This window comes from Oncorhynchus tshawytscha, linkage group LG11 (assembly GCF_018296145.1).
Source record: "Oncorhynchus tshawytscha isolate Ot180627B linkage group LG11, Otsh_v2.0, whole genome shotgun sequence".
Classification (NCBI taxonomy): domain Eukaryota; kingdom Metazoa; phylum Chordata; class Actinopteri; order Salmoniformes; family Salmonidae; genus Oncorhynchus; species Oncorhynchus tshawytscha.
In genome coordinates, this window is record NC_056439.1 from 16,197,577 (window position 1) to 16,208,179 (window position 10,603).

Consider the following 10,603-nt stretch of genomic DNA (forward strand, 5'->3'; position numbering starts at 1 on the left):
ACGTTGACTCTGATTTCCAAGCATTGAAAAAACAACAGATAACCGTAGCTAGCTTATTGAGCTGACGTTACCAAAAGTAGCTAACGTCATGTTAGCTAGCTGCCTTTATTAGTAATTTTGTTCATATTTGGACAGTACTTGATTTGACAATAAGTGGTTAGTTGGTGATACTTTGTTTGGTGGAGAACAGAGTTCCAGCAGTTGGATTCAGTGTCCAGATAGCTAATCAATAACTACGCTACTGTCAAAACACTGCTCATAACATTTGCTAGGTTGCTAATGTAGCAACACCGCTGCTAGCTAGACTGGGTAGTCCCTCACGTTCGTTAGTTTAACGTTCTGTCAGTGCTGCTTTTGAGTCAACGTGTTGAAACATAAGTTACTCATACCTAGCTGACTGTGAGATCAAAAACTCTGAATAACATCATCATGGGCTAACAAAATGTGCTGTAGTAATAGCAAGCTAACAAAGTTTACCTCAGGTTCTCCTCGTCTTTGCCGTTGATGCACCTGAGCTCAATTTCGAGTCTCATAGCAAAGGGTCTGAATACTTATGTAAGTAAGGTATTTCTATTTTTAATTTGTAAGAAATTAGCAGAAATGTAAAACATAATAATACTTTAACTGTTTTCGCTTGGTAATTATGGGGTATTCGTGTGTAGATTGATGAGGGAGAAAAACTATTTAATCAATTTTAGAATAAGGCTGTAACCTAACAAAATGTGGAAAAAGTAAAGGGGTCTGAATACTTTCCGAATGTACTGTATATTCTAGGTTTGATAGTTTGGACTTTGGTACTGAGAAGGATGGAGCTGCTGTGTGAACTCTTATCATTAGCTCAACATTTATTTGGTAATAGAGGACTATTTTGACTTTATTTTTTTTATTTAACCTTTATTTTAACAGGGCAGACATACTGGGACCTACAGTAGGTCTCTTTCACAAATGCGCCCTGAATATACTTGCCCCTTCTACTCCCTCTATTCCAGCTCCCTCTCTCCCCCAACCCCCTCCGCCCCCCTTCTCTCCCCCTCCGCCCCCCCCCTTCTCTCCCCCTCCGCCCCCCTTCTCTCCACCTCCCCTCTCCCTCTCTCCACCTCCCTCTCCCCCTCCCTCTACCCCTCCCTCCCTCTCTCCCCCTCTACTGCACTGGATGTAGCCTGTCTACCTACCACCGGTCCTGGCAATCCATCACTATGCACACCTGGCAACCCTTTATTACGCACACCTGCACCTCATCATTAGGCACACCTGGACCTTATCACTTCCCTGATTACTCCCCCTATATATAGCACTCCGTTGTCATTTCACGGCATGCGTTATTGTCTCTGTTTATGTTCTCATGTCCAGACGCTTCTCTTGTTTTTGTTTTACATGTTCATTTATACAAAACTCTCCAACTACACATCCTTCCTAACGCCCTGCGTCTACATTACAATACAACATAAATATATTAATTATACCCAAACTATAAATATACCGTATACAGTGCATTCGGAAAGTATTCAGGACCCTTTACTTTTTCCACATTTTGTTACGTTACAGATTTATTCTAAAATGGATAAAAAACAACATTTTTCTCTCATCATTCTACACACAATACCCCATAATGACAAAGCAAAAACAGTTGTTTAAAAAAATATATTTAAAAAATATCACATTTACATAAGTATTCAGAACCTTTACTTGGTACTTTTTTGAAGCACAATTGACAGCGATTACAGCCTTGAGTCTTCTTGGGTATGACGCTACAAGCTTGGCACACCTGTATTTGGGGAGTATCTCCCATTCTTCTCTGCATATCCTCTCATACTTTGTCAGGTTGGATGGGTAGCGCTGCTGCACAGGTCTCTCCAGAGATGTTCGAAAGGATTCAAGTCCGGCCTCTGGCTGGGCCACTCAACGACATTCAGAAACTTGTCCCGAAGCCACTCCTGCATTGTCTTGGCTGTGTGCTTAGGGTTGTTGTCCTGTTGGAAGGTGACCCTTCGCCACAGTCAGGTCCTGAGCGCTGTGGAGCAGGTTTTCATCAAGGATCTCTCTGTACTTTGCTCTGTTCATCTTTCCCTCAATCCTGACTAGTCTCCCAGTCCCTGCCGCTGAAGAACATCCCCACAGCATGATGCTGCTACCAGGTTTCCTCCAGCTGTGACACTTGGTATTCAGGCCAAAGAGTTCAATGTTGGTTTCATCAGACCAGAGAATCTTCTTTCTCTGAGAGTCCTTAAGGTGCCATTTGGCAAACTCCAAGTGGGCTGTCATGCGCATTTGACTGAGGAGTGGCTTCCGCCTAGCCACTCTACCATAAAGGCCTGATTGGTGGAGTGCTGCAGAGATGGTTGTCCTTTTGGAAGGTTCTCCTATCTCCACAGAGGAACTCTGGAGCTCTGTCAGAGTGACCATCAGGTTTTTGGTCACCTCCCTAACCAAGGCCCTTCTCCCCCGATTGCTCAGTTTGGCTGGACGGCCAGCTCTAGGAAGAATCTTGGTGGTTCCAAACTTCTTCCATCTAGCTGGCCAGCTAATGCCAACTCCATAAAATTGCTGGGTGGCAAGTATTACAGAGACACAACAAAACATGTACAGTATGTGGTATTTATACATCAAGAAGGAATCAATAGGCTACATAGCTTGATGAAATTAATTTACAAACTTACTACCTGCTAGTCCTGGCCATCACTGGCAGCTACAATCAAATCAAATGCTCTGTGTCACTCGTAACACTCTCTCTCCTCCTCCACTCATGATACTGTCTGCATGAATATCTGCTCCGTGGTGCACCTTGGAAGGAACCACTTAGGGAGGATAAGGGGGACACTCTTATTTATTGTTTTACCCCTTTTTCTCCCCAATTTTGTGGTATCCAGTTGGTAGGAGGAATGTGTCGGAGGAAACACCGTACACCTGGCGACAGTGTCAGCGTGCACTGCACACGGCCCACCACAGGAGTCGCTAGTGCGTGATGGGACGAGGTCATCCCTGCCAGCCAAACCCTCCCCTAACCCAGACGCCCCATGGGTCTCCCGGTCGCGGCCGGCTGCGACAGCCTTGACTCGAACCTAGAATCTCTAGTGGCACAGCTAGTGCCTTAGACCACTGCGCTACTCAGGAGGCCACAGCTGACAGATCTTTTTAATAAATAATGTGATATAATGTGGGCTTAAAAATGAAGTTTAGAAAATGTATTTAACATCTGAAAAATTGAAAAACAGGACAAATCTGAAAATTAAGCTAAGGCTACACACTAACGCCAGATAGTAAAAGACAAACCTCAATGTAGCCTACAGATATGAACTGCACAAGAATGATACATTTATGGATTTTGAATGCATTGGTTTTTCTTTATTCAAACCACCCGCCCTTTACCCACACAATATTTCAGTGCCCTAAACCTGCCCACCCTGCGGATATAACCATGGGGACTGCAGGTTGTTTCAACCCACGCATTACTATGAGAGATTGGTCCTCTATGAGAGATGGGTCCTCTAGGACTCATCAGTTACTCTGTGGAGACGTAACCTCCTGACCCCATAATGGCTCCTTGGGGAGAGAACCATCTTTGTCTAATTTTCTGCTCCCAGGTTGCATTGGGGTCAAAATTGAGTGCTGTTAGCCTAATTCCTAGGGATAATCCTAATTGGGCAAAAGTCTGTTCTCTCCTCGTTCTTCCGTCCTCCTCGGCTACGTGACCCGGAAACCGATAAGTGGTCGAGGAGAGTGACAATTTTTTAGTAGGCGAACAAAGGAGTGTCCTCCTCCTACCTAAGAAGCACAAGTGTATCTCAGCTCCTTATCGCGGAAGTGTTTTGAAAGCTGCCATGTGTTTGTGTGTGCGTGATGGGAAAGTTTGTGGAACGGTTTCCTCACAGACTTGAACAATGGTGAAATTCTACTCATCATAAACACACACATTAGGTGTGACTAATTTCCTTTTTAACGCCCCAAGACATTTCATTAACTAACTGTGTTATTTGTATTGTATTTAACCCCATTTTGTTTCTGTTTGAGGTGCGCTAGGGAGGTGACGCACACCAGAGGTATGGTTGTACCAGGGGGCATGTTGTAATGGAGGCTTGTGAGTTTGAGGAACAAACTCTTGCCTCTTGGGCTGCACCACCTCCTGTGACTGGTTTTGGTTAGACTTTAATATGCAAGGTTTATTGGTTGGGTTTGATGTGTGAATAGAAAACTAAAGATTACATATCACATTCTGAGACTGAGAACAACAGTTACGTAATCCATGCCTTCATTTATTAAATGTTTGAAACTGGTCCTTGATGTCTGTGAATGGCTGCATTTAGACCGGTAGCTCTGTTCTGATCTTTTTTCCCCACTAATTTTTTTTTCGACCAATCAGATCCACTCTGAAAAAGATCTGATGTGATTGGTGAAAATCAGAATTAAGCTGCTGATATAAACTCAGCCTACTTCACTCTGCCTGCTAAACCCAGATCCAAAATAACTTGTCACTTTTCCACTTTTTGACACACACACAGCTCACTGGATAGGCTGAGCTAAACCAACTCAGCCATTCAGTGGAATTCCATTCAGAGACATCACCACATAACTGAAGCTTAACTCTTCTCTCTCACCACTCTATAGCCCTCTCGCTCTCCTATCTCTCTCACCGCTCTCTCTCCTCCATTATCCCTTTGCCTCTCTCCTCCATTATCCATTTGCCTCTGCTCTCTTTTCCTCACATGTGCTCATTGAGATTAATTTTCATCCATCTCTCTCTGAAGTTGAGCCAGCCCATCAGACTTTGTTCTATTAATAGGTGAGCCTATCAGGGCATTCCTGATATTTAGTGACAGGTGTGTGATTGCATGAGAGTCAACAGGTGAAATCCACTTGCTTGATCAAGTCCATCTCAGCAGTATTCTGCTCCACTAGGAGGGATTTTGTACAGCCGTCCCTAATGTGTGTTGCACATTTCTAATTGGTAAAAGCTCAATGCAGTCCTTTACTTTACTGACTAATCTAATGGCTAAAGTGGCCCTTTTGTGGCTTTCTGGTGTGCGACCCTAGTGGGCATTTACAGTGATAAGCTGGCATATGTGGGCCGCCTCCCCATGTTAGGACCACTTGTTGGTCAGGAGTGCTGTAGGCATTGCAGAGTAAGCCACTTGGGCAGGCTCAGGTGAGACCCCTTGAATGGTAGGCCACCTCTTGGACTGGCTCGCGTAGCATCTCATGGCCTACCATGTACCCAATCTGGGTCTCCAATGGGAGAAGCCAATGTCTTGGCCATTAAACCAAGAGGGTCAACGCTGGGTTTCTTTTTTATTATACATTTCTCTCAATCTCATAATATTGACTGTTCAATTAACAAATGTTTAAAAATGTTAGTTAATCACATATACAAAATTCTGCTCAAATTGAGCTGTAATTTTATATATATGTTTTTTTATATAAAAAGCATTACAAGAATATTGACATCTTGATTTTTTTCAAAGTAATGGATAGCAAAACCTTGTAAATTGATAAAGCATACTTTTTTATCAATGTCAGTTTGTTTTGACATGGCATTGTAATTTTTTAGCTCTATAGATAATGTATTTTTGATGTTTTCTGGGTGTTTTTTACACTTTCAGACCATACAATTAAAGTATCTGTTCACATTTTTTCCAATAGCAAATGTTCATACATTTTCAAATACATTAAAATTCCTTTTCGGCTTGTGTGTTAAATGTAACAATAACAGAAGCGAAACAATAGCTCGTTAGGACAAAATGGAAGGCTAACTACCGCCTATTAGTAAGCTAGTTAGCAAATAGCATGTGACAATTAGATACAAATGTCATAAAAAGTAGCATTCTAAAATATATACGCTTTCTTTGGAGGCTCATGAGGATAATGTGGCAGAAGAAAATAATACCAAAGGCATGGTGAAGGGCTGGTGGTGTGCTAATCCCAAAAGAGAAGGTTGCGACAGACATCAGTCAATTCCGACCAATCTCCCTTCTCAACGTTGAAGGGAAGATCTTTTTCAGTATAATAGCACAGAGGCTGTCCACTTACCTGGAAAGGAACAAGTACATTGATACATCTGTACGGAAAGCAGGAATTTCTGGTTGCCTGGAACATACTAGTATGATTTGACACCAGATCCAAACAGCTAAGCAGGACAAGAGAGACCTCTATGTCATCTTTCTTGACCTGGCCAATGCCTTTGGCTCAGTTCCCCATGAACTCCTCTGGGAATCCTTCAACATTTTCCATGTACCAGAACCCATCACTACACTGGTAAAGGCCTATTTCCAAGACCTGCAATTGTGTTTTACAACACCTGACTTAATGGCAGGCTGTACAATTTCACCTCTGGCCTTCACTATGGCCATGGAAGTCATCATCGGGGCATCGAGATGGGTGGTCGGCGGTGAGAGAACTAAGGAAGGGCTCCGCCTCCCACCTATCCGAGCATACATCGATGACATGACTACACTGATGCAGCATGCACTAGGCGGCTACTTGCAAAACTGCAGGATAACATCAAGTGGGCCCGGATGAAAATCAAGCCAAGCAAATCTCGAAGCATCTCCATGTCAAGGGACAGCTTAAAGATGTGAGGTTCTGCATTGGAGATGACCCGATACCAATGGTGTCTGAGCAACCCATCAAGAGCCTGGGTAGATGGTACAACGAAAGCCTCCGGGATAAAGATCAAGTGAAGCAAGTAAGGCAGGACATCGCCGACGGTCTTGAGAACATCAACAAAACCCTACTGCCTGGGAAGCTCAAGCTTTGGTGCCTACAGTTTGGACTCCTCCCCCGGGTAATGTGACCACTCACCATCTATGAGGTTCCAATAACAACAGTGGAGAAGATGGAGCGAACCATTACCTCATACGTGAAGAAATGGCTGGGTGTCCCACGATGCCTGAGTAACATCGGCCTCTATGTCAAAGGGGTCCTTGAACTACCTCTTACAAGTCTAATGGAGGAGTACAAGTGCTCTAAAGTAAGACTTCAGATGACATTGAAGGACTCCAAAGACCAGACCATTAGCAAGGCTGCACCTCCCCTACAAACTGGACGGAAATGAACATCATACAAGGCTGTGCAGCAAGCAACATCAGCCCAGAGACACCAAGACATTGTGGGGAATATCCAGCATGGAAGAGGAGGCTTTGGCCTGGCAGCAAGCAAACCAACGTTCCATAAGGCAACAACATCTGAACGCAGGAAGCTGGTGGTCGAGGAGGTGCGCAGACAGGAGGAGACTGCAAGAAGTGCAAAGGCTGTCTCTCTTGCTAAACAAGGGCAATGGACGCGGTGGGAAGGCCTGGAGAGGAGAAAGATCAACTGGAGTAAGCTTTGGCAAATGGAGGCAAGCAACATCAGCTTCATCATAAGAGCTGTTTATGATGTGCTTCCATCACCAAAAAACCTACATCAATGATATGGCGAGGACCCGACCTGCCCCCTCTGCCCAGCTCCAGCGACTCTCAGGCATATAATGACAGGTTGCAAGACCAGCCTCTCACAAGGCCGCTACACCTGGAGGCACAATCAGGTCCTCAAGAGCCTGGCTGAAGCACTTGAGACGAAGAGGAGTGCAACCAATCCAAAAACAAGCAATCCTGTCAAAACAACAACATTCATCCGGGAGGGACAAAAAAGCTCAGAGCATCCTCCTACGAAACCAGAAACTGGACACCTAGCCATGGCCCGGGACTGGAAGATGCTTGTTGATATTGGCCAGCAACTAATTTTTCCACAAGAGATTGCTTCTACCAACCTTAGGCCAGACATGGTACTCTGGTCCCCTTCACGAAAGGCTGTGTACATCATAGAGCTCACAGTCCCGTGGGAAAACTCTGTTGAAGAGGCCTACGAGTGTAAGAAACTGTGTTACACAGAGTTGGCAGCAGACGCAACTCAGCGTGGCTAGAATGCAAAAGTCTGGCCAGTTGAAGTGGGATGCAGAGGATTCGTGGCTTCTTCCACCATCAGGTTGCTGAAAGAACTTGGAATCCATGGACAGGCTCTGCGGCAGACCGTCAGAGCAGTTTCTCAAGCAGGTGAAAGAGGCAGCCAGTGGATCTGGATCAAACGGAAGGACCCTTGCTGGGCTATAACTTCATGACCCCCCACCCCCACCTGAGAACCCAATTCAGATCCCTCCAACTTGAGGAGGGCATATGAGGTATGCGGTCAGCTGTAGGGCTGGCTCAGGGAAGAGGACGCCCCTGCCTTGCATAGTCACGTGGGAAATCTTAATTGGGCATAGGACACAAGCTAAGGCTTGATCACCCTTTAGCTGGCCACCTTTGATGAGGGTGTTTAGTGATTAAAGGCCGAAACACCCACTGATTCAAAGGCACACTACTGAGGATGTGTCCCAAAATTGACATCTTAACCCAGTCTAAGAAATAAACCTCCCATGCCACTCTGTCAACATCACGGCAAATCTCATGTGAGTGCATACCATCTATTGGCAAAATGGACCGTTTTTAACATCTCGTCCCGTGTTTTATGATTCAGAAGCAAAAAAATAGCTAGTTAGGACAAAATAGAAGACTAACTACCGCCTATTAGTAAGCTAGCTAGCAGTTAACAAATAGCATGCGACAATTAGATACAAATGTCATAAAAAGTAGCATTCTAAAATATATATAATGAGCATGGTTCATATGTACACATGTAAATACACTCAATATGAGCCCTCGTTTGTAAAAATAATAATAATAAAAACACATTTGAGAGCCAAAACATTTATAATGGAAAATATGAAATCTTCCAAAATGCCATCTTGTTCTAATTGACTTGCATACAAAAGTGAGCTAGCTACTTAGCTTGGCTACACTCATGTAAATAAAAACAATTAAAGTAACTGTCCTGTGAAAATCTAACATTTAGAAGTTAATACCCAAATACCCAAATAATGTTGTTGATGTGTGGACAAAGCATAAATTGGAGAAAAAACATAAAAACCCCCACCTCAAACTTGTATCAAAAACTGCTATTTCCTAATATAGTATGATGTCATGAGGAGGATGAGCTGGCCAATCAGAGGTCTAGAGAAGGATGAGGAAAACAATTTTTTTAAAGGATGAAATGTCACTTAAATTGCAAGTAATTATAGGTCATTTTTCATAGAACGTGAGTTGGCTTGATATAGGTTGAGTTCAATAACTACAGGCAGATGTAGTTGGGGCTCCTGAGTGGCGCATTGGTCTAAGGCACTGCATCTTAGTGCCAGAGGCATCACTACAGACCCTAGTTTAATTCCAGGCTGTATCGCAACCGACCGTGATTGGGAGTCCCAAAGGGCGGCGAACAATTGGCCCAGTGTCGTCCGGTTTAGGGTTTGGCCGGGGTAGGCCGTCATTGTAAAAAATAATTTGTTCTTAAATTACTTGCCTTAGTTATATAAAAAATTAAGATGTATGGTGAGATGCCAGAGGAAGCTTTGAATAGGTCAGTAGCCTACAGAATAATATGAGAAGAATGCAGTTGTGTAATTTATCTAGATATTCTAAAGTAAGTGTTTTGATAACTTTCAAATGTAATAACAGGTCCGTGCAGAATAAACAACCCTTTACCTAATACCATAGAAGCAGTTTTCAGCTAATATAACAATGTCCACCTTTCACCTTTCATTGTCATTCCCAGCCGATACATATACTGTGTCTATCGGTATACAACAGGAGTTCCCTGATCCTGGTACAGAATACACAGGGTTTCTCCCTCCCAATATTTACTGATACCATTCAATTCAATAATCAATTCAATAATTGAAGTAAAAGTTGTGTCTAGTAAAATTGTCATGCCGAGTGGCAGGTCTCTCTCCATTTAGAGACATCAGTATCAAGCCAGTCTGTCAGTCTGGACTTCACACATCATCTTGCAAGTCTCCATGTGCTGTCTCCAATAATGTTTCTGTGAACACATACACACATAGAACCGTGACTATCACCAATGGCAGTAAGGATAGATAATATCTGACACACAAACAGGTACTATGTTGAAGTTTGAAATACTGGATATTTCTGCTGTCCTGTATTTTTAGTAATTACCTTCAGTCCTACATTGTGGATGTGTTAAGTGCCTATCTCTCGGTCAAGTCTCCAAGTGCTGGGTCCATAGATGCATCTGTGAACACATACAGTACACATTCACTGTTCTATTACCAGTGGCAGGTAGGATAGGTGTAGTCTCACGTTGCCATACCTCCAGAATCACATCGTTGTCACGCCTCCCTTGGGGGTCTGGAGGATTTTGTATTGCAAAAACGGTTTGAATGGTCCGCTGCCTCCCAGTGGCAAGATTTTGATTGGATGTTACATTCCAAGAACCGTCCCCCCACACCACAGGTTGTTGGTGGCACATTAATTGGGGAGAACAGGCTCTAATGACTGGGGCGGAACAGGTGGAATGGTAACAAATGCATCAAACACATGGTTTCCAGGTGTTTGATGCCATTCCATTTGCGCCGTTCCGGCCATTATTATGAGCCATTCTCTCCTCAGCAGCCTCCTGTGCCCCACACGCCCATTGAAGGGTGTGGTACATGTTATGTTAGTCACTGTTTTCCGACCAGGTAGGACACATTATGTAGAAAGTTGCTCCATATGCTAGCTAGTTTGCAACATTGCAG